Source organism: Carassius auratus, chromosome 49, assembly GCF_003368295.1.
Source record: "Carassius auratus strain Wakin chromosome 49, ASM336829v1, whole genome shotgun sequence".
In the NCBI taxonomy this organism is placed as follows: domain Eukaryota; kingdom Metazoa; phylum Chordata; class Actinopteri; order Cypriniformes; family Cyprinidae; genus Carassius; species Carassius auratus.
In genome coordinates this window covers 2,755,566-2,781,882 of record NC_039291.1, presented here as the reverse complement: position 1 = coordinate 2,781,882, position 26,317 = coordinate 2,755,566, and the positions used below count along the sequence as shown (strand labels likewise).

The 26,317-nt window shown below is 37.9% G+C and overlaps 1 protein-coding gene across 1 annotated transcript in view; it reads left to right on the top strand.

The window, feature by feature from the left end:
• LOC113066041 (protein FAM49B) overlaps positions 1–26,317 on the top strand; it is an 84,156-nt gene that overhangs the window by 23,807 nt on the left and 34,032 nt on the right. The window contains exon 2 of the mRNA XM_026237624.1: positions 13,346–13,428. The gene's annotated coding sequence lies outside the window, so the exon portion shown is untranslated. The remainder of the gene's footprint in view (positions 1–13,345; positions 13,429–26,317) is intronic.

Here is a 26,317-nt window from a genome sequence, read left to right as displayed (position 1 = left end):
TGTAACGTTATATACAGCCATTACAATGAAACAAAATATTATATAGACTTGCCTTTTTTATTTTCATTTTAACATATAGATAAATTGAATACAGACCAAAGAAAACCTGTTAGATTTACCCCGCAGCTGAATTATATGTTATGTTTAACCACTAAAGACACATCAGAGTCAGCGGCACATATCAGAAGGTCTATCCAAGGTGAGGCTGCCTCTGGGTGGATAGATGATCACTGAGCTCTCGCTGATCGTGTGGAGCTCACCGTCTCAGAGATCGGCGAAACACATGTAGCAGAAATGAGTCAAATCAGACAAATCAAAGAGTCTATCAGAGCTGTGTGCATTGAAACATGAGCTGAATTCCTCAGGAAGTCATAAATCAGTTCTAGTGCCACAGGAACCAAACAAGATAACCAACCAACCAACTTGTTCACACAACAGCTTTCAACATTAACACCAATAGAACAATTATTGACAATTTTAATTCAAAGAAGAGATTGTCAAATTTATTGTTCGTGATTGGAATGCAACGCTGGACATCACATGTAAACCCAGGAGATCAAGTTAAATACTTGCATTGACTTCCCCCCCCCAGCCAGTGAAACCAGACTGAAATTCCTAAGGGGGAAGGGCTTTAAACCTTTGTCTTCACAGAAAAGTCCCTTTGCCAGAGAATGGCAAAGAAACTGCTTTTTATACATTATATATGGACCAGAATGAACTCAAAAAAGACTTATGAATGAATCATTCCATTGCTTAACTCCATATTTATTTACGTGTAACCCACACATTTGACTATCATGTATAATCACTTATTGTGTATGTCTTTTGATAACTATAGGATACCTAGTCATGTCTAGTATTCAAATAATCGCATTTTCTTGCTTGATATTGTCCTGACAATCATTTATTTGTAAAATATATCATAATCATGTTATAGGAATCATGTCCAAAATTAGACCCTGTGAGGCAAGAACCACATGCTTGGTAAGATAAACAAATGATTTATGATACCCAAGACTCAAGAACATATCTGATTGGTCAAGGCAACATTTGAGGGGTGGCCAACAGGAAGTTTTAAATACTTTGGACACGATGTAATTTCGCTTTTAGTCATGCCTTGCTTTTAGTCATGCCTTGCTTTTAGTCTGCTTTTAGTTCTAGTCTGCCTGCTGCTATTAGCCATGTCGGCTTTTAGTCTGCTTTTAGTTCTAGCATTGCTCGTGCTATCAGTCATGCCTGCTCTTAGCTTTTAGCTTGTAGCTTTGCTACCTAGCTTTAGCTTGTAGCATCTAGCCATGCGGTAGTCATCATTGTTCTTTGAGCGCGGTTCCAGCGTGCCTGCCTGCTGCTACTATGAGAAGGAACACAACCTAGTCTCGTCAAACTTTATTTCTTTTCTTTTCCGTTTGAGAGTTTCGTGTTCTGAGTTAAGTTTTGTAACGTCCATTCAACTTCAACCAGCGAACACGACTCTGCACTTTCAGCCAACGCCCAACAACCACGGGCTTCCCAAGACGTCACTTCAGAGACTGAACTTCCAGCCAATCAACGACCTCGTGATAGCCCTTTCACCGAGGCTCCTTCTTCACAGGAGATGCAAGTAACTTTACCTCCAGACTGTGACCTTTACTGGTGTATCTAATATAATTTTAACCTCATTGAGGAACTCAATGCGAGCGCTAATTACGTGATTGATGGTTGTTCATGTTTATGCAATTTAACGTATTGCTGTTAACTTGGGATTCCATATTTCCATTCTCTTAAACTCATCTTTCCTTAACTTTCGACCTCCCTGCAACTTGTGTGAATGTATGTGTGCGTGCGTTTATGTGTTAGATTAGTTTATATGTCTTAGATTTATCCAATAAAGCCTTATTCATATTGAAAAGAGAAGTATCTTGTGTTTTGTGCTTACAAGTTAATGTCTTAAACTGCCGATCTTGTTACTGTGCTAATTGATAGTGGTTTCACTATAGTTTGGATATTAGTATCCAGCGCAGATTTGATGTTAAACGGCTCGTTCACTGAACCGCAGGCGCGTCTCCGTGAACAGCCGTGAAACAGTGATTCTGTTCAAATTCCCTTTACAATCTTAAATGATTCCCTTTGAGCTAAATTGACCTGTTTCCCTTACATTTATAATGGTGGAGAATGCGGGCAGTTTAACCTAAATTGTGAGCATAAACCAAGTTATTTAATCTTTGATTTTGCTAAAGGAATGACGGATGAAAAGCTTCCGAGACCTGAGTATGTGTGTGTGTTTGCGTGACGTAAGCAGCGCGCGCCCTCCCGCTTGAATGAAAGGAGCTAGAGGAGACTTTAACTCGAGTCCGTCTCCCCTTTGTTAACAGCAGTAAGTGAACTTAAAAGTAAACATCTGAGATCGTACAATAAGGTAGAAATTGAGCGTGTTCCTCATTTGTGTAATGCCTTGTTTTATAGCTGATTTGATTTCACTGCGTGTTCCAGTGTCTCAAACGCTATCTCGGTCACTGTTTGCTGAACGGAGCTAAACTGTTAGTGTTTCAAAAGGGATATAAATCGGTGAATAAAGAATAGTTTTGAGCGGGTTCCTCAATCTATTTATCAAAGTCCCCGTATTCATATTTCATATAGTTTGATTGCCAGTGCGTGTTCCACTGACGAATCAATTTTGATATTCGACTCCCCTACGTTAACGTTAAACATTAGAGAACAATGTTTGCCCATTTGTATCCGTTCACAAAGTGAATGCAATCTCGCGTAACTGCGTGTGTCCGAGAGTAATTTGAATGGGAGTGTTTTAAAAGCTTGATCAAGTACATTTTAACTGTGTACCAACAGTGAAGGAAAACTTTTATGTTTGTGTCCAGAAAAACTGGCACGGAGATTCAAATTGCTGAGATTGATATAACTGTGTTCCCTTAACTACAGCAGGAAGCTGCTATTTGAATTAAGATAAATTTAACTCTATACAAACTGAGAGTTTAAGTGCCACATCGCAAAACCAACTGAAAGGCGGTGTTGTTATTTGTACAGTGTTGAAATGAGCCGACATTTCATGTAACATGCTTAACTGTATTTGCAACAATGCAACGATTCATGTGCTGATCCACTAGAATGTGTTTTGGTTGCCATAGTGACGACCGTGACCCGGAAGCCTAACGTACTTCCGGAGCAACTCTGAACTGTGCACGCGCAGCGCACAAACTCTGCGGTGTCGCTAAGCTAACGAAACCATTGCATTTACATTGAAGTCTATACTAAAGCCACTAGCCTCAAAGGTTAGCCGTTAGCATTACCATCCAGTGGTAGAATAATGTGTGTTTGGGCAACGCTGACGTGATTTAACCATTTTAAACATCTTAACTAACACTTGTTAGTCTCTTTCTTTTTATCGCTCTGTTTTCTCACTAGACCACTTATTTTCATTTTACTAGAAAGGGAAATACTGACTCACAATTATTAATTGTCAAATTGAAATTTAATTGAAACATTAAATTTATTTTGAATCATTTAAAATTTCCCTCTCAGATCATTTCATATGATCTTTTATTTCTAGTATTCTCTTTTGGTCTTAATTATTTTAGGAATGAATAAGCCTTGAACTTTGGAAGTTAAGTAAACTTATTCTTCCTAATTTATTTATTACCCATCTGAATATATGCTATTCAGACCTTTACTTATTTGAATGCGTTTTACCCCTCTTCCTATTTTGGTTATACACTTAACCACTATTGTTTTACGTATTGATTTCCTCTTTTTAATTTCATTTTTGCATATTTTGCCCATTTATTAATTTTTTAAATTTTCCTATTTCTTACCATTTCTTTTGTGTATCCTAGCCTGGGAACGACAAACCTGAGCCCTAAAAGGAGACATTGTTATCCCTCACTACGAGTTCAAATAAATTAGAAAGACAACTCTCTTTCACTTAAAGTTTATTTTGTTTGATTAGTTGTGCAGCAACTAACACAACGCTCTCCTTGTAGTTGAGGTAACCGCTACTGAGACTTACCATCTCCGTCCTCTCTCTCCTTTACTTTCCTCTTCTCTTTTTACATTTGTAGGACATGTAAGAACCATCAATCAATTCTAAGTGAAGTAAATACACAATCGTGCCAAAGACGACGAATCATTCTTATGAATTTGATTGTAATCATCCTCTCATTTGTTCTTCCTAACCTCCCTACATTTGGAAACGCAATCCAAGTTTTAGCATCTCATCCAACGTTGAGATCAATTTAATAGAGATACGTGTTGAGCAACTGTCGCCCTCGCTGACTCCCTGGTGAGCGGTCCAACTGAAAGGTGTACGGTGTCAATCCTGTCAGACTAAGAAAAGAGATATCAGAATTATTATTGTATTCTTTTGTCCAAAGCAAGAAATATAATAATATTGTTTACGTTTTTGATAACATTTAATTGGAAAAAATAATTTTCCTCATTTGAAAAACAGAAATTTTGCTTGTCCTTTGAATTTGTTTTTCACCTCTGTCTCTCTTTTCCTCTTCCTCATTAGAGTGACAAAGTCTTCGCATCTCTAGTCTACTTAGACACCCTGAGACCAACACAGTCATCACCACATTTCACTAGTGGTTCACAATCACTGATACAACACTTAGTTGTCCCACCACACATAGGCTTTTACTCCACACAGATCTGTGTCAGTCTCTCTTCTTCCCAGCGTGCCAACATGCCGCAGACTGCAGACCCCATTTCCCATGGGGAAGATGTGAACATTTGGCTGACAGGCATAACAGACAGCCTCACTCCAAAGACATTTGAACTGTTATTATTTTTAATAATAATCCTAATCCTGAGAAGATTCCTGACACAAGATTCAAGCCAGAACAACAACCACGAGGAGCTAGTCAAGATCACGAGCTCACTAAGCTATGCCTTCACAACCCAGCTGAAACTGAGCGACAAGCACATCACCCACCTTCAAGAGGAGCTGACACGTGCTGAACGTCGCATAGACAAGCTGGAAGTGAAAGTTCAAGATCAACTCAAAGCACCCAGCGAGAGGGAGCAGGATACAACAGAACAAGTTATGAAGCTCCAAGCAGCCCTGGCAGCAGCTCAGCTCGACCAGCAACATGCAACGGCTGCTCAGAAAGACCTGGTAAACAGGCTCCAGTATGCCGAACAGCTACTAGAGAAAGCCAAGATAGACATCAGAAACAAGAATTCTGAAAATAGTGCTTTGAAAGACCACCTTGAAAGGTACAGAACTGAAACGGACAATCTGACCCAACAACTAGACGATACCAACGATGAGCTCTACATGGTCAGAAAAGAACTCCAAAATGCTTACAAGCACAAACTAGAGCCAAGAAAAGAGAAACATCTCTTAGCCTCATCACTGCTGAGCAGAGCAGAGTCCCACGTCCAAGAACTGGCATATGACGAAAGGAGCGAAGGGCCACAACCCAAAACCTCACCTGCCTTCGCCACACAACCCTTTCCTGCCAACGAAAGAAAACCTCCCGTCCAAGGCCTTGAAGCTGCACACGGGATGACCATCAAAGACCTCAACGAGCTGTCTAAAAACATCAGCAGGTTCAAACCGAACTCCACAGAGAGCCCCGACATCCAAGCTTACCTGCGAGATATCGAATTCCATCTGGAAGTGAGACCTCATGTGACTGACAGAGACTGGTTATACCTCCTTAGAGCCACGTCCAGTTCCGAGGTGCGAAACTTTCTAGATCGACAGCCCAGTCAAACCAAGTCAAACTACCAGCGACTTCGTGAGGTCCTGATTAAAGAGTTTACAGACCCAGAGTCTGAACATGGACTGTTAACTGCCTTGGAAACCAAACAAGGTCGTCAAGAGACTCCACAAGCTTACTACAACCGACTCCGACAATCCTACTTTGGTGCACACAACAACTCTGACCTTGAAGAGGATGTGAACTTCAAAACCCTCTTCCTAAAGAATCTGCACCCTGGAGTCAGTCACCATCTAGGTGTCATGGCCTGTCCGAACTCCATGACCATCCAACAGTTGCGTGACCTAACACAGAAGGCCTATAACAAGCAGAAGTTGGCCTCAAAGAAAGGTAACAAAACCTCCACACTCTTGAACTCTGTCAACAAAGACTCAAGCCTTGCACTGGACGACACCCAGTGGCATCACAACACCAGAGTCTTCCATCAAGAGCACAGAGAACGTGACGCCCATATCCACGACCGCTTTCAGCCCAACTGCTGGAAAAATCCATGGGACCAGCCACGCTTCTCAAGAAACCAAAAGGATAACATCTGGAAACCTAACCAGAGATCCAAAAGTAATCACCTGACTCATCCAAGAGCAACTCGTGTGGGTAAGCGACAACAAAACCCACCTCAGCACCACTCAGACATGCACAGTGCTGAGTATGCACAAGAACATAACCGCTTACCATTAGAAGACACGGAACAAGTCATGGAACAACTAAGAGAGTTCCTTCAAGACAATTTACATGCATATGACCACAAAGTTGAGTCATGCTCGCTGTGACCAGCGACAGAACGGAAGGCCGGTGATCACCTGGTGCACCACATCAGAGATGACAAGCACCTGTTCAACAACAACCCAGAATGAACAAGTCTTTCACGGCCAACTGTTGATGAAAAATCTGAGGTACTAAAGGACATCACCTCAGTCACTAACAAACTGTCAAATGAACTCCAACTCCAAGTTCCAAATTCCCTGTCTGTGCAACAGCAACCACCAGAGCACAGAAGGTCAGAAAGTCTGCTACAGCCAGAAGGCATCACAAGAAGAATGCAACATAGGAGACAAGTTTTGCAACTCAGCTTCACACAGCCATGCCAAACTGCCTCCGACTGTCTGCTAAAGAACTTCCTGCCTTGCTGGACTGACCCTCATTAGACCATGGACACGCCCTCATCCAAGCCAAAGATGCAGAGAGCCAGTCTTCAGTGACATGCTAGAAAAAGGGGGAGACAACACAGACTTGAACAGATCTGACCACACATGCACTACACCAGTAACACACAACATTACCTACACCCAGAGGTAAACACATCTACTGATAACACAGTCAACAAACATATTCTTCCCACAGGTAGAATATCCAACTTTTAGCGTAACAAAGTTACACATACCATCCATGAAGAAAAGTGCAGCCATCCTCACAATAGGTAGAACACCTGACACTAAGTTAAGGTTCACGACACACTAGCTGCACCTGACATCCTAGCTCAATAGTAGTTGTAACCCATGCTAGGAAAACCCACAGCAGCCTTGTTTTGTTTTGTTCTTCTTCTACCTATCCTTCTCCTTCCCCTCTTTCCTGAGTAGGTGAAACGCCTAGACACCCTGCGAGGGTCGAAGGTCTGATATTAGGATTGACTCGCAACACCTAATATCCGCCAGCCACTCTAAACTGAATGGAAGCCAGAGAGCTCCATGCATGATAGGTCAATTCATTGAATTGAAAATGAAATTACTAGAAAACTAATGGTAAACATGTAAAGTAAGACAACCTAGAAGAACCAAACAAAGTTAACCACAAATTTGATTGATGAATCAAAATAAAAACAATTTCCAAGACCATCTAAACTATCCTCAATGTGCTAAACTACATTGACTAATTGAACTTAACCACGTGTACCTAAATAACCTGATGCCTGCACCAGTACAGTAACTGTCATGGAGGTGTTGTCTTGCTGTTTGCTGTGTTTGTCTGCTTCTTCTGCCTTTGTTTCTCCAGCGATCGACGATGTCTTCACCTAAACACCTCGCCGATCGAAAGGGGGATATATGTAGCAGAAATGAGTCAAATCAGACAAATCAAAGAGTCTATCAGAGCTGTGTGCATTGAAACATGAGCTGAATTCCTCAGGAAGTCATAAATCAGTTCTAGTGCCACAGGAACCAAACAAGATAACCAACCAACCAACTTGTTCACACAACAGCTTTCAACATTAACACCAATAGAACAATTATTGACAATTTTAATTCAAAGAAGAGATTGTCAAATTTATTGTTCGTGATTGGAATGCAACGCTGGACATCACATGTAAACCCAGGAGATCAAGTTAAATACTTGCATTGACTTCCCCCCCCCAGCCAGTGAAACCAGACTGAAATTCCTAAGGGGGAAGGGCTTTAAACCTTTGTCTTCACAGAAAAGTCCCTTTGCCAGAGAATGGCAAAGAAACTGCTTTTTATACATTATATATGGACCAGAATGAACTCAAAAAAGACTTATGAATGAATCATTCCATTGCTTAACTCCATATTTATTTACGTGTAACCCACACATTTGACTATCATGTATAATCACTTATTGTGTATGTCTTTTGATAACTATAGGATACCTAGTCATGTCTAGTATTCAAATAATCGCATTTTCTTGCTTGATATTGTCCTGACAATCATTTATTTGTAAAATATATCATAATCATGTTATAGGAATCATGTCCAAAATTAGACCCTGTGAGGCAAGAACCACATGCTTGGTAAGATAAACAAATGATTTATGATACCCAAGACTCAAGAACATATCTGATTGGTCAAGGCAACATTTGAGGGGTGGCCAACAGGAAGTTTTAAATACTTTGGACACGATGTAATTTCGCTTTTAGTCATGCCTTGCTTTTAGTCATGCCTTGCTTTTAGTCTGCTTTTAGTTCTAGTCTGCCTGCTGCTATTAGCCATGTCGGCTTTTAGTCTGCTTTTAGTTCTAGCATTGCTCGTGCTATCAGTCATGCCTGCTCTTAGCTTTTAGCTTGTAGCTTTGCTACCTAGCTTTAGCTTGTAGCATCTAGCCATGCGGTAGTCATCATTGTTCTTTGAGCGCGGTTCCAGCGTGCCTGCCTGCTGCTACTATGAGAAGGAACACAACCTAGTCTCGTCAAACTTTATTTCTTTTCTTTTCCGTTTGAGAGTTTCGTGTTCTGAGTTAAGTTTTGTAACGTCCATTCAACTTCAACCAGCGAACACGACTCTGCACTTTCAGCCAACGCCCAACAACCACGGGCTTCCCAAGACATCACTTCAGAGACTGAACTTCCAGCCAATCAACGACCTCGTGATAGCCCTTTCACCGAGGCTCCTTCTTCACAGGAGATGCAAGTAACTTTACCTCCAGACTGTGACCTTTACTGGTGTATCTAATATAATTTTAACCTCATTGAGGAACTCAATGCGAGCGCTAATTACGTGATTGATGGTTGTTCATGTTTATGCAATTTAACGTATTGCTGTTAACTTGGGATTCCATATTTCCATTCTCTTAAACTCATCTTTCCTTAACTTTCGACCTCCCTGCAACTTGTGTGAATGTATGTGTGCGTGCGTTTATGTGTTAGATTAGTTTATATGTCTTAGATTTATCCAATAAAGCCTTATTCATATTGAAAAGAGAAGTATCTTGTGTTTTGTGCTTACAAGTTAATGTCTTAAACTGCCGATCTTGTTACTGTGCTAATTGATAGTGGTTTCACTATAGTTTGGATATTAGTATCCAGCGCAGATTTGATGTTAAACGGCTCGTTCACTGAACCGCAGGCGCGTCTCCGTGAACAGCCGTGAAACAGTGATTCTGTTCAAATTCCCTTTACAATCTTAAATGATTCCCTTTGAGCTAAATTGACCTGTTTCCCTTACACACATTTTTAAATAGGCGCTGTCTTTATAAAGAAACAACAGATTTGAGTTTTAAACAACTACATTCTCGCCTGAAATACTTTTAAAATTACATTTCATGACACAATAACAGTAATATTTTGAAAATGTTGATCCGAATAAATGGTGGTTGAACTCAACCAATGCTGCGTCAACTCAACCAATCAGGATGTTTAGCGCCAAAGTCCCGCCCCCGAAAGTTCCTGAACTTTAAAAAAAGTACCACCTCGCCAGCAGGGACTTTCTGGGGGGCATTTTTTTACCCGGAACTTTTATTTAGTTCCTGGTTCCTGCGGTGGAAACACACCAAGTACCGGACCAAGTCCCTAGTTCCTGGGTAAAGTTCCTGCGGTGGAAACGCGGCTTAAGTATTCTTTATGAGGATACAACATACTGCAGTTTTACTTGTTCTCCTGCAGATTACAGCATGCTCTAACAGCATCGACACAATGGCCAGCTGATAGTCTGATTGCACTTCAGCATTTTTCACTGCTCTGCTAATTGCAGTGACTGCAGCTCTGGTGTTTGCTGCTGTTCTACTTCAACATTGTTAGGAATTCTGAACAGATGTCGGATAATATTTGGACTGTGCTGGATGCCTTGCTTATCTGTTACAATTTAGGCCAGTTAATATCAACAGGCTTGTTAAACTTAGTTGAGCATTCAATTGTGTCTCCAATTGCAACTTAAACACAGCCTTTTCAAAGTGTCATTTTGTTCGCTCTGCATTCGCTGAATAGTTCATAATAAGGCATCTTTTTGAATCTTATCAAGATCCTATCAGGTGGATTAGATCAAATTAACTTTTTAGGATAGACTGTGTTTCTAAAAAGCACAGGCCCACTAAACTTAACCAACACACCCAATGTGCCAACTTGGCATGTTAAAAAGATAAAGCCTTGTGGACTCTTCTACCGATCCGTGCATGAAAATCATGAGCGGTTCATCTACATCCTAGAGTTTTCAGGCACTTTAATAAGGCTACACAATTAATTGAAATAAAATCAACATAGTGAAATGGCTTAGTGTGATGATCAAATCACAAAGGATGTGGTTAAATATGTGATGTGTTTGAAAGTGAAGCATGGCACTGTGTTCTTATATGTGAGCAACTGCTCTGTTCACAGTAAATGCTGCTCCCCGCATACTCCATCTCTGCATGTGGTCTGATTATGTCACTTTAACATGCATTTGGGAATGCAGCATGCGCCAACCATCCTCCTATACTTGTAACGAGGAGCTCATCTCAACAAAAGAGAAGATTTAAGGGCAAGCCGCATCTTTTCCAAACCAAAAGTTTGGTTTATTGTTTGAAAATGAATACATTAAGACAGCCATTCATTTAAAAACTGTAATTTTACGTCTGAAATGTAAAATATAATGAAATGTATTTACTATTATGAAATATAGAATAATAGTGAATACTAAATATTTATTTTAATTTTATTTATGCATATTAATGTATTATTTCATTATAAATAATAAAAAACGCCTCCCCCTCATTGGTTTGTCTGTGCCTACTTAGGAGAGAATTATGTTTTTTGTTTAATGCAGGACTAAATGAAGGATCTGCATTATTGACTGGACTGGACTGTATTTTTCTTTGTAGTGACTGTAGCAGAGAAAGTCGTATATGTAGTCTCTAGAGACCAGATTTGGAGCTGTTAGATAAAAAATTCCTCTGCTGCTCCGAGGGCTTCTTTCCTCCGATATTCATCTCTCTGTCTACATGTGATATAATCGTGTTATATCCTGTAATGCTGGTTTGTTGGCAAAATATAAAGCACCACAGCAATGCCAGCTAATCGGAGACTGTATCTTTATCTAAACTGAGTTCCATTTTGTTAAATTGTTTGGTTGACCAATGAACCAATTTGCAGTTGCGTCATACAGCATAGCTGGTCAGGCATATTCTTCTTCATAGTTGGATCAAATATGCTTATTTTCACACTGCTCAGAATTGATCCAGATTGAGAGAAACTAACTCAACAATGAAAGTTTAATGAAAGAATCTTTCACTAGTCTTCAAGTCAGTCAAAAACCTGTATAGGTTTTTTTTTCCCTGTATGAATAGAGGGACAGAACTATTTGTATTTTGTTTCAAAGATTAAAATCTTATTTAGAATGGCATGAGGGTGAGTAAATGATGACAATTTTCATTTTTGTGTAAACTACATTAAGTATACAAATATGGCATGAAGCAAGTTGTTTTTGATTAATTTAGCATTGGTTGACTGTATTGTCCTGATGAACTATAACTGAATTGCAAGTTCATGCAACATTGCATTATAGCTATATTAATAAATATTATGAATAAAAACTTTCAAGAGGAACTAAGGATCATTAGGAAGAAACTTAATTTTAAAAATTTATTCTTTTAGAGCTTTTGCAAAGTAATTCAGACATTCGAGAATAACCTATGGAATTGAATATGGTACTATTTTCAGTGCTTGTGCGCAGAATATGCTATTATAGGTAGGGGTGCTCCGATCATGATCGGCCGATCGTTATGCGCATCTCCTCAGTAAAGACGGTTCTCTAATCAGCGGTTAATTCCATCAGGTGCGTGATTTCACATAGAGCAGCTGTTACTACACAGAGCCGTTGTTAATAGAGAAGATGCGCAAATCCACTTCATTTTCAGCGTTTTTTGGTGCATCTTCTCAGTTAACAACGGCTCTGTGTAGTAAAAGCTGCTCTATGTGAAATCATGCACCAGATGGAATTAACCGCTGATTAGAGAACCGGCTTTACTGATGAGATGCGCATTAACGATCGGCCGATCGTGATCGGAGCACCCCTTATTATAGGCTATTAAAGGCTCATACTTAAATTAATAATTGATGAGCAATTATTCAACTAATGGCTACTACTAGTCGGCTAAAAAATATCAGGGACAACCCTAGTTTTTTTCTTGGTGGTTGGTATGTTTTTTCCATCTGCCATGCAAAAATCTAATAAAACAAAGATAATAATAATAATAATAATCATAATAATAATAATGTTAACACCCTCCTGAACAAGTTTCATGATTTGAGGCATTATTCATGTTCATAGCACAAACGATGCAGAAGCGTTATGTACCAACGTTTTGAGGGTTTCAGGTTGTAAAAAAAATTGCATTAAATGGTTTACACTGACTTGAGGTGAGGGTGAAGCCAGCAAGCACAATGGAAAGCTGAAGTCTGCTGTGAATGGGAGGAAGTGTTGCACAAGAGGAAGTGGCCAGAGCACCTCCCAGCACTTTACCACCGGGGCAGTTTTACAGCCTACAGGCATTAGCTACAGTACACGAAGAAGGGGCAAAACTCACCTTGAATATTAAGAACATAATTACCAGAAATCTGTCAACCACTGCCTTGCTCAAACCATGCATTTTTACAATGGATTGATGAACTGCATCCATTAGACCAAAGTGTGGTATAACTGGCTCACATAAAACTGAAGGAAGTCTGAAGCAAGTATGAATGCAGGAATTAACATGCACAGAGTGTGTAGATTGTGAACATCTATTGTCTTTAGTGTGTTAAAGCTCATTTCTGGACTTTAAATTGCAAAATTATGGGGAGAGAGACTTAAGTATAAATGTGTAGAGGAATTGAAAAAGGGAAATGCTGTTTAAAGACACACACAGTCAATGACATCACAGCTCTGTTTCTTTTAACTGTTCTTTTATTTTTATCTGTTATAATGAGAACTCTTTCTCTTCTCTCTTTTCAGATTGTTAGTATTTCTGTAGGATTGCGACCTTGGCGAGTGCCTGGATAGGCCTCCCTTCTGTCACCTCCTCTGCTTTTCTGCTGGTAAGCATCTGTACACACAATCAGTTCTATTACAATACTGTGCAGTTATTTTACTTTACAAACTACACTGTACAGTGAAGTCACTGTTTTGTTAGAATTTGCATATTATACTTGATTTCAAGGACAGTTAGCCTAAGAACTCACTTCTTCTACAAGCGAACATGTAACTTTGCAAGCAGAACTATTTTAAAATCACCCCCCCCCCCCCCCCCCCCCCCGTAAAGACTTAAATAAGATATCAGTTTTGGAAAATACTATGTACACTACCATTCAAATATTTGGGTTTTGTAAGTGTATTTTTGTGTGTGTGTGTGTGTGTGTGTGTGTGTGTGTGTATCTGTATATATATATACAGTATTGTTCAAAATAATAGCAGTACAATGTGACTAACCAGAATAATCAAGGTTTTTCGTATATTTCTTTATTGCTACGTGGCAAACAAGTTACCAGTAGGTTCAGTAGATTCTCAGAAAACAAATGAGACCCAGCATTCATGATATGCACGCTCTTAAGGCTGTGCAATTGGGCAATTAGTTGAATTAGTTGAAAGGGGTGTGTTAAAAAAAATAGCAGTGTGGCATTCAATCACTGAGGTCATCAATTTTGTTAAGAAACAGGTGTGAATCAGGTGGCCCCTATTTAAGGATGAAGCCAACACTTGTTGAACATGCATTTGAAAGCTGAGGAAAATGGGTCGTTCAAGACATTGTTCAGAAGAACAGCGTACTTTGATTAAAAAGTTGATTAGAGAGGGGAAAACCTATAAAGAGGTGCAAAAAATGATAGGCTGTTCAGCTAAAATGATCTCCAATGCCTTAAAATGGAGAGCAAAACCAGAGAGACGTGGAAGAAAACGGAAGACAACCATCAAAATGGATAGAAGAATAACCAGAATGGCAAAGGCTCAGCCAATGATCACCTCCAGGATGATCAAAGACAGTCTGGAGTTACCTGTAAGTACTGTGACAGTTAGAAGACGTCTGTGTGAAGCTAATCTATTTTCAAGAATCCCCCGCAAAGTCCCTCTGTTAAAAAAAAGGCATGTGCAGAAGAGGTTACAATTTGCCAAAGAACACATCAACTGGCCTAAAGAGAAATGGAGGAACATTTTGTGGACTGATGAGAGTAAAATTGTTCTTTTTGGGTCCAAGGGCCACAGGCAGTTTGTGAGACGACCCCCAAACTCTGAATTCAAGCCACAGTACACAGTGAAGACAGTGAAGCATGGAGGTGCAAGCATCATGATATGGGCATGTTTCTCCTACTATGGTGTTGGGCCTATTTATCGCATACCAGGGATCATGGATCAGTTTGCATATGTTAAAATACTTGAAGAGGTCATGTTGCCCTATGCTGAAGAGGACATGCCCTTGAAATGGTTGTTTCAACAAGACAATGACCCAAAACACACTAGTAAACGGGCAAAGTCTTGGTTCCAAACCAACAAAATTAATGTTATGGAGTGGCCAGCCCAATCTCCAGACCTTAATCCAATTGAGAACTTGTGGGGTGATATCAAAAATGCTGTTTCTGAAGCAAAACCAAGAAATGTGAATGAATTGTGGAATGTTGTTAAAGAATCATGGAGTGGAATAACAGCTGAGAGGTGCCACAAGTTGGTTGACTCCATGCCACACAGATGTCAAGCAGTTTTAAAAAACTGTGGTCATACAACTAAATATTAGTTCAGTGATTCACAGGATTGCTAAATCCCAGAAAAAAAAATGTTTGTACAAAATAGTTTTGAGTTTGTACAGTCAAAGGTAGACACTGCTATTTTTTTGAACACACCCCTTTCAACTAATTGCCCAATTGCACAGCCTTAAGAGCGTGCATATCATGAATGCTGGGTCTTGTTTGTTTTCTGACAATCTACTGAACCTACTGGTAACTTGTTTGCCACGTAGCAATAAAAAATATACTAAAAACCTTGATTATTCTGGTTAGTCACATTGTACTGCTATTATTTTGAACAATACTGTATGTATATATGTATACATAATGGGGTGGAACGATATGCAGATGTCATGATTCGGTACGTACCTCGGTTCAAGGGTGACAGTTCAATATAATTTTGGTACAATGGGGGAAAATTTATTTATTTTGAATAGACAGTAGTAAAAATTAAAAACAATTCCCACTTATATGTGAAAATACTAAATATTATTACATTATGTGATATGTAGGTATAAAATATGCAGTACATATATACATACAAGGAATACATTCTTGAAATATATTTGATTTAGTATACAGATAAACAATAAACAAGAGAAAAAACAGTGTGACACGTAACATAGCCTAACATTTTTGTGACAGGCTTAATTTGTTCACAGAAAAGAAACTCAAATAGCAGAAAGCGTCATCCTATTTGTTTTCTTTATTTTACAAAGCACAATGATTTGTTTTCATTGTGCGTGTACACAAATAAAAGCAGACCTTTATACAGTGATGTATTATTAATAAGACAATAAGTGTTTAAAGTTGACTGTGCTGGTTTAAGGAAACAGTTGAAGTGATCGCACCTTCGCCCGTGCACACACACACACACACACACACACACACACTCACACACGTTTGTTTTTGTGAAAAGTGGGTACATCCCAAAGGTGTAATGGTTTTTATACTGTACAAACTGTATATTCTATGGGCTTACACCTAACCCTAGCCCTCAAGGGAAACTTTGTGCACTTTTACTTTCTCAAAAAACCTCATTCTGTATGGTTTATAAGCGTTTTGAAAAATGGGGACATGGGTGATGTCCTCATAAGTCACCTTCTACTTGTAAACACACACACACACGAACAAAAGCTATCAGTTCCAGCATTGCTAACTTGACAGAGCAGTTGGTACAAAATACAGTGATAAAAAACATATTTAAAAAAAACAACAGCGCGAATGCCTCTGTGTCCCTGTTGGAACGCGACTGAAGTACAAAGCCTAAAATGTACATAATAAATAATACTATAGCATTCAGATACGTTACATAGCAAATATGGAAATATTTTGGATTATTTGGGTTTGTGCCGAATGAGAGAGGTAGGATGAGTACAAAACTCCATTTCGCAAAACGTTGAGTCCACAAGCCTTTAAAGTATACTCCTTTGTCAGGCTGTGAGAGACGAATTCAGAATCAGCACAGGGTCACTGTCTAGTGTGCTTTGTTTTCAAGTGCACAACTCAAGGCATTTAGTGTTCTTCTGCTGGCAGCCGGTTATAAAACAGCATTGCATTGCTGTGAGCTTCCCCTTCTGGATTGGGGGTGAATTGTCTGTATCTCAGAGATGGGACCAAGTCACACATGTGCAAGTCTCAAGTAAGTCTCAAGTCTTAACCTTCAAGTCTCAAGTAAGTCCCAAGTATTTTTTTCTTGGGCAAGTCAAGTCAAGTCACAAACTATGTCAAGTCAAGTCAAGTCCAAGTCAAGTCACCTTATTATTGTAATTTTACCTGCAGAATCTGATCTTAATAAAGTTAAAAGACAAGATACAAGTAACTGTCAGTAAATTCAAATAATGCATTGTAAGTACTCATGTTCAGTAAAATAGATCATGGAATCAAACAAAATTGTAACTTCATAAAATAATTTATTTTTCACTTCTGCCAACCGTGTTTGAAATGTTTTACATTTTCAACATTGAGTCCATAAAACAAATAACAGCTAAACATCCAACAGACTCCTCTCTGAACACCTCTCTCTCTCTCTCAAACACAGTTTACATACAACATTAAACTTTGTTACATTTCTCGAAAGTTTGGGCACCCTTTGCAGAATCTGTGAAAATGAGTCATTTTCAAAAAATAAGAGAGATCATACCGCATGTTATATTTTATTTAGTACTGTCCTGAGTAAGATATTGTACATACAAGATATTAACATTTAGTCCATGCTGAAATTATTAAAATAACCCCACTCAGAAGTTTGGGAACCCTTGGTTCTTAATACTGTGTTCTGTTACCTGATGATCCTCGGCTGTCTTTCTGTTTTGTGATGGTTGTGCATGAGTCCCTTGTTTGTTCTGAACAGTTAAACTGAGCAGCGTTCTTCAGAAAAAATCTTTAAGGTCCTGCAGATTCTTCAGTTTTCCAGCATCTTTGCATATTTGAACCCTTTCAAGCAGTGACTTTATGATTTTGAGATGCATCTTTTCAGACTGAGGACTTTTGAGGGACTCAAACACAACTATTAAAAAAGGTTCAAACATTCACTAATGATCCAGAAGGAAACAAGATGCATTAAGAGCTGGGGGGTGAAAACTTTTGGAATTTGAAGATCAAGGTAAATTGTACTTAATTTGTGTACCGGGAAACATACAATTATCTTCTGTTGCTTACGTAGGGCAGAACTAAATGGAAAAAAATTATATTTCAACAAAATAAGAGAAATTTGGCCATCTTCATCGTGTTCAAAAGTTTTCACCCCTAGCTCTTAAAGCATCTTGTTTCCTTCTGGAGCATCAGTGAACATTTGAACCTTTGTTTTTGAGGCCTGTCAAATGTCCTCAGTGTGATGAGATGTATCTCAAAATCATAAAGTCACTGCTTGAAAGGGTTCAAATATGCAAAGATGGTGGAAACCTGAAGAATCTGCAGGACCTTAAAGATTTTTCTGAAGACTGCTGCTCAGTTTAACTGTTCAGAACTGTTCAGAAGGGACTCAAGGGACTTATTTTTTGAAAATTACTTGCATTTTCACAGATTCTGCACAGATTCTGCAAAGGGTGCCCAAACTTTCGAGCCCCACTATATATATATATAACTGTAATATGCACTTCTCATGATTAGGAAATCGAGGCAGCTGTAGTCTTATTCACATTTGTTTTTCTGATTAATTGTTTTGCTCTATGAGAAAGACAAGGTAACAAAATATTCGGGGCTTAAGCTCCCTTAGCCCAGCCCTAGCGTTTTTTGGAATGCGTTTTTTTGAGGCCTGCTAGCGGATTGTAAGGGGGCGTTCACATAGCATGTCTTTTGCGCGCACAAGTTCGTTATTTCCAACGTAGGCGCACGGTATGCGCGCTCATAATGGAAGCAACGCGGTCGCAACGTGGACGCGGTGCGACGCGCTCGTTTTTTCCAGGCACGTTCGCACCGCATCGAGTTAAAAACATCTCAACTTTTCAGAGAGCCACAAGCGCACCGCAGGTCATGTGACAAGAACTAACCAATCAGCTTCATCCTTTCCCGTAACAACGTTGAAAGCTCAGTCAAGATGAAGGAACAGGTGATCATAGCTGTATATGGATTGCCATTTTGAAATAAATTTAGTAGCAGAGCTACTGCAAGCGATTTTTAGAGCTGCAAATCCATTTATCCTTTGCTGAAATTTCCGTGTCTTCATGGAGAGAGCACGTCACGGAGCTCGTCATGGTTGTTTAGCAACGGCAGACGCCTCAGGGGCGCAATGATGTCTATGGGCGCAACTGCCCGAGCGCTTTGGAAAGAAGGAGAAAGCGGCGCACTCAGCATTTTCCACGCGTTTTTAGGCGCGAATTATTGAAGACAAAAGCGATGACCCTCGGTAACCCTCAGGCTGACATGTTGATGTGATGTGATATCTGATCTAAGTGGGCGTGGTGTGCGTAAGGTAGAGAGGATATGACTGATGATAGTGTCCTTATCCAGTCACGACGCTATTCTCAGCCTGCTAATAATATGAAGACGGATTATAAGACAGACTTCTATATGTATTAGACAGAACTGTTTACAAAGACAGCGAACAAGAGGGAGAGTGTGAGCACTGTGTACTCAGGCACTGCCATCCCGCCTCGAACACATCGGGCATGCAGTGTAACTTATCGGCAGATATCGATATTTAAAAAATGGCAAATACTGGCCGAAAATCAGCCATGCCAAACACTAGTAAGAATACATGTATCCTTTTATACCTAATATATATATATATGTGTGTGTGTGTGTGTGTGTGTGTGTATATATCTATATATATGTATATATAATTGCCCCTGCACAATGAAACAATCAATTACGGCTGTAGGGATTAAAATGAAATGTGAACATTAATGAAAAGTGTCTATTCGTGGAATTACATTTTGATTCCCTCACACTGTATTAGATGCTTTTTGCGCATTTCTTATGTTATTTTTAGTGTTTTTGTAGCGTTGACCCTTATAACCAATCACTTACGAATGCAATGGCCAATCACAGACGCTTATATTAGTCTGCACTGAAAATGTGCCAGGCTTTCAGATTTGTCTTTGCATTAGGCTCTTGCTAGCCTATATGTATAATAGTTTGTTCTGATCCTTGAATTCGACTTGACAAGAGATGGTCTATTGATATTTCCCCGTCAGTTAGTGCAGTTAAACTGTTGGGCCACAAGGTGGCGGCTAGGGGCTGTCTTTTGAGTGAGTCTTTAAACCATTCACTCAACTACATATTCATTCAAAGAGAGACATAATGAAAAACACTGTTGAAATCATTTTAACTTTGAGAGCCATGTTAGAAGACTTAGCTGACAAATGCGTTGATGCTAAGACAGAGATTTGGCTTTCGTTGGACATGACAACCTATTTTCACAAATATATACGACTTGCAATTAATCGCACATGCTCAGTTGATTTCTCTCTCATTCATTGTCTGTTTAGGCTTGTTAAGTGCAAATCTATGAATCCTCTGTACAAATCAGCATGGTACACATAATGTTATCATTACTTATTTATTTAATATTCAGTACATGTTCACAAAGTGTAAAACGAGAAGGGCAAAACCCTATGAAAAAAGAAAACATGCAAAAATTGCAGTCGTTGAAGTTCTTTTATACCTCTGTGGTTTGCTTGTGATAGTGTGGTTATCGAGACAGTCCTAATAAATACACTTTTTTTTTTTTTTTTTTTATAGAACAATAACTTGGATGTTTTGTTTTACAACATAAACTACAAACACTCAAATTCTGAATATTCATTTGTAGTTACCAAAAAAAGTTTTGCAGTCAATTTATTTTTACCACATACCTTGATATACTTATAAATTGAAAAACGGCATTATAAAAACCCATAGCAAAATCTCCAGTTAAGCTATGGCGAAATTAGTCTTACGGGTTTTGACCACTTTTATAGTCTCTTCCATATTACAATTATTGTATTGTAATTGATTTTTGTATTACACCATCTAATCCAAAGCCATGTAAAACATATTTAACATTTAAAATACAAATTTGCAGTGATATTTTACTGTAAGTGGTGCTACACAGAACACACAAAAAAAAATTGTGACTGTAAAAATGACTTCAGGCTCAACGCTGTTTCGGTAAAAGTTTGGATTAAACACTTGACTGTTTTATCACATTGCATTTTTTTGGACCCAGTGTCAATGTGCTGTATCTTCTTTAATGTGAGAATATTTGTATTGCCCGTTTTAATTGTATACACAGTTTTTTTTGTAATATCTTTTAAGTGAGTGAATTGCAGACTTCCAATACTTTCACATCAGAATGTCACCATAGTCCAGTTGTCCAGAAACCACTTCCTCTTTCTTGCTTTCCCCTAATACCTAGGCAGGGATAATTTGTTGTCAGTGCAGCAATCTGGGTGTTTAAACCGCAGACACAATTGCCAAACATATTGTTTTATGATTTACTTGATGCAGTATTTATTCAGTTTTGTTGTTGTTTGAAGAGTTTGTACACTTACAGAATACTCAATCATCCTCAACATTGTAGTCTAATGTCTGAGAAAGCTGTGCTTTTTTTCCCAGCAGTTGTTGACATATGTAGTTCTGTAACTGTTGTGTGAAGCCAGGGTTATTATAGTTAACTAAAAAACAAACAAACAAACAAAAAAAACACTTCATTACTTAAAATATTATAAACATTGACTGAAATAAAAGAAAAGAAAATATAGCCTATAAATAAACTGCAACTTATTTTCATCTAGTTGGCAAAACAACATTTCTCATTCATTTAATTTAGTTTGTTAATGTACTAAAATAACTAAAACTGAAATAAAAATGAACAAAAACAAAATATTTGAGAAAATAATGAAATATTAAGTTACTAGAAATTACAAAAACAGTACTTCTCTAAATAAATTAATGTGATTACTATTTAAAATTTAAACCGGAAATACAAAAATAAAAACTCAATACAAAATAATATTTAAAATATAAAAATCAATTCCAAATATAAAAACCTATAATAGCATGTAAATGATGCTAAAATAGCATAATTTTTCAATCTAAAATAAAAGAGATTTGCATTTTTTCCCAGCAGAGATGTGAGCCCAGATTGTGTAACATGGTTACTGTGAAAGTGAACGGCATTGTGGGACATGAAGATTTGAGTAATGCATCTTCCTGTTCCTCTAGGATGGTGTCTTATGTAATAAAAGAGTCGGAGTTAGCTGGAGGTGGCCCCATTTATAAGTAAGATAGAGGGGAGTCTCAGTGGAGTGTTCAGTGGAGACTGAAAGTGTGCGTCTTTAGACCGTTGGGCAGGAATTCTTAGTCTTATAAATTAAAAATGAATTGTATATGATAAAAAGGGGGATTATTGGCGCCTTTTTTGCCTGAAGATTCAGTTTCTCTTTCTTACAGCATGATTTTTGTCTAGTTCTGCTTAATTGTGATGTAAATTTCCCTGTACAGTGTGTGTCATTAACATGACGACAAGCCTCCACCCCTGTGATGTTGTTTTTTTGTATGTGTGTGTGTGTGTGTCTTTTTCCACCAATTTATTTTATTTTCATTATTATTTCCTGCCCCTAACCTACCAGTTTGCTTTGTTTTCTTGGATACCTTGACAAGCTGCAGCACACATAATTGCTGACTTTGAGGTAGAGAACACACCCTTTTCATCTGACAGTTGTCAGTAAGATGAAACTTAGTGCATCAAATAAATCAACATTTTATTATGCGAGGTTATGATGATGTGCATTACAGGAGATGCATTTCCAAATCTTGTGGCTGGGAGCCAGTGTAAATGCCTTGTACTTTTGCAAGGTGAGGGTGGATTATATGTGTCTAGCAGTGGAGCCTGAGGTCATCTTTAACAGTGTCAGCCCCTCCCCCTGCATATCAGCCAGTACTGCCACTATCTGGTAATCTTGAAAACTACAAGAGGATTCACCACTTTAATAGGATTTACGTGATTGCTTTGAGCTATTTGTTGGAATAACTTGTACGATGAATGTAAGATTAATGCCTGATTATTCTCTGGAAGTATCTGTTAGACTGGCTGTTCAAAGCTGCAGAACAGTTACAGTGTGGAATAAATTAAATACAGGAATAAATTATATGTTGAAATGGAAACCAGTTGTTTTTAAATTGTAATAATATTTAAAAAATATTAATGTTTTACTGTGTTTTTGATCTAGTAAATGCAGCCTTGGTGAGCCTGAGTGCTGGTCAGACAACGATTGTGCACTGAAACATGAAACCAAAATCAATAAACCCTCCTAATTTTTTTCCCCTCTTAATTCTTAATGATCTTAATTTTGTATTTCTTAATACTTAATTCTGCTCTTCCTTGGTTCCATTTGTTATCTCAGGATGATCGAAGACTTTTAGTTAATACAGTTTTGGTTACCAGACATAACCGATATCTTCTGACGGGACCTGTTAAGGGACTAGATCCAAAGTGGTAGTGTAATAGTTTGTAGTTATGCCTAGTTATATTTATTGAACTAGAAATAAAAATGTATTTAATGATCGATATATATATATATATATAGAATCTAAAATGGTTACAAATTAAATCATAAATAAACTTGTCCAAAGATATTGGAACTATTAGAATTAGAATATGTCGATAGTTGTAGTGCAGTGAATACCCTACACTGTGTTGTGGGTGGTTGCCAGGTGCCATCTCTGTGGTTGCTAATAAGCAGTGGTGGACTGTAGCGAGGTCTTTGTTATTGTACGTAAGTGCACTTTTCGGATTCATGAACGAACTGATCGTTTTCAATAAACCTGTTACATCTGTTCGCAAATCACACCAAACGATTCCAATTGCAGCTGTTCTTGAGTCAACAACCCACTGATTCAAATGATCCATTCAGAGCAAGTCTTAAGTGAAATGAATTCACAAGTGTGACGAGATCTGGGAATCCCCTGAGTGCACGCGTGACAGTTGGCACGGAATGTAAGTCACCAATGTCAAATATTTTTAAAGGTCAAAACTGTCAGTTGTTTGTGAACTAAATTTGATGTACAGTTTGATCTGTTTAAACACACTAAAATGCATGTCCACAAAAATGTCTGTGTAGGATATTTGTCACTTCCTCTCTTATTTGAAATTTTGACATCAAAATAGATATTATTTTGATCAGGTTTTAAATCAGCAATGTTCAAAACACCTGACCCAACGAAAAACACAAAAAAACTTTAATAATGCTGCATCTTCAAATAATTTCTGATGAACATGGATTGGATCCATTTAACATCCAGCAGGCCTACATAAAAACAACAAAACTTAGATGCATATTAAATGGTGCTTTTTAGGTAGGTTTAACAGTTTTCAGGTACAGAAATAAATGTAAAATAACACTTCACTGTCAAAATTAAATACATATTAATCTTTCTTGATTGTAACAGACCTTTATTATAATTAATCTTATAATTAGTTTTTGTATACATTTTAATATTTTTTTTGTAAGTTTAAATATGTATGAGATCTTGACAAAGTCGGGACACTTATGTTGACGGGTTTTCTAGTCTATGGAGCTATATGGGTCATGAAAGCATGCAGTTCTTCAGATTTAAAGTTTGTCAGTTTATTAAGCACACCTCGAAAGGGCATGAGATCTGTATATATTTGTTTATTGTTAGTTGTAATAAGTGTTTTTTTGTAATTCGCTGTATGTTGATGTATGATAATGCTACCGAGAGACAGTTTAATGTGCACTTCTCATGCTGTGTTTTGTTTAGCTCTTATGGTGAGATTTTTGGATTGAAAAAGGATGCAATAAACTTAATAAAACATCAGTAAACTTGGTCATCATTCAGATGAGGTCTGCTACACTTATGCAAGTCACAAAAGTTCTTTAGTCAAGAATAGTATGCAATATTTTGTCTTTTGTTATTTGATTAGCATTAAAGTGCAGACAGCAGCGGTAGGATTATGCAACAGACATTATACAGCCTTCACGCTGTTAATTAATAAACCATTGATTTGTTATATCTTGGGGTGAACAAAGGTCTCCTATAGCAAATAATGTGTTTTTGTAAGCAAAATAACCATATTTAAAACATAATCAATTTAATCTATCTTGTGCTCAGATAGTTTACATTTGATGGAAAAACAATGCTCAAAACATAACTACAGTAATTACCATAGTGATGCTCAAAACACAACCACAGTAATTACCATAGTGGGAAGTGATACCAATTTTACCCCACAGACTAAAAAAAAAAAAAAAAAAATCGTAGTCATTATGGAAATATAATTATATTTTCCTAATGTAATCCCTAACAACAGGCTTTATTCTCATATCATATATAAATGTGATGTTCTGCAAAACAACACTTTTTTTCTTACTGCTGAAAATTAGATCAATACATTTTTTCTCTCAGGTTCATGCAGTGTAAGCTTAACAGTGAATACTTCTACTCTACATCACTCTTATCAATGTAGTCCATAGCAAAAAAGGTATTTTTAACAGTATGACTATATACATATACATATATCGAATTATATAAGTAGCTTATATAAAATTACAAAAATAAACAATCAGTCAGTACTTTTTATTTAAGTACATAAAAAATCAACTACTTTAGTACTTTGACTCAAGAAAAATAAAAATAAAAAAAGTATCTCATACTTTTACTGGAATAATATTTTACTGTACTTATCTGTACATGTATTCATACAGTCATGGTCATAGGTTTTGGCAGTGACAAATTGTGTTTGTAATTTTGTATTTTAGTAAAGTTTGTACTTGAGCTACGTGTATGAACTGTTCCGATCGATATGATCCTTACACCATGTTCATTGCATCCTACTCCCCGAGCAGGGGTTTATTTCACTTTGGAACATGGGCTGAAATTGGCAACTGCTGATGTAGCATATTGTAGTAATGTTGTCTCTGGTATTCTGGTCTGTAAGTATAAATGCGTTCAGGGGGTGTGGCTTTGGACGGCAATTGCAAGGAGGGTGGGATGTTCGCTTTCAGTGCTATCTGACTAATGTTAGCATTACACCTTTAATGTAAGCTGGTCAGTGTTTTATTTTATTTTGTGTGTGTGTGTGTGATATTTCATTTATTTCAAATGCATCTGATCATTCTACACAATAATCTAATTCACAATGTGAATGAACACAACAACAGCTTTAGCTGCAATCTTTACCAAACACAAATCTGTGTCACTGCCAAAACTTTTGGCCTTGACTGTTGACTTGTTTTGTGTACTTCGTCCACCACTGCTAATTATGTGTTCTGACTGCTTTGATGGATTTCTATATTGGTGTAATGCATGCATATTGATTTATGGTATGTTATACCATGGTGGTGTTGTGTTGTGATTCCTTATTTTGAACAGCAGGTGGCACCATTTGCAAAGTTATTGTCATTGTGAAAGGATTATGTGAATATTTCATGACATAATATATATACTTCTATTTTTATTTTTTTGGTAACTTCATTGTCCTGTTGATAGACTAGACTGAACCAGATCTTAATCACTGTATGGGTTGTTATTGTCTCAGGATCTCCAAGGCGTTAGCTGTTATGTCAGATGAACAAGCTGAAGAAAACTCCATATGGGTCATTCCATGTCATCTCAACCAGAGGTCTCCAGCTCAAATGACTTCAGAAAGATCAGCATCCTTATGTTGTTTTTACACAGAGATTGGTCTGTTAGTACAATTTGTTTGTTGCATTATGTGCCAGAGGTGAAGAAAATGGGGAAAGAGCACTTTTCAAGTTTGCAGGCCTGT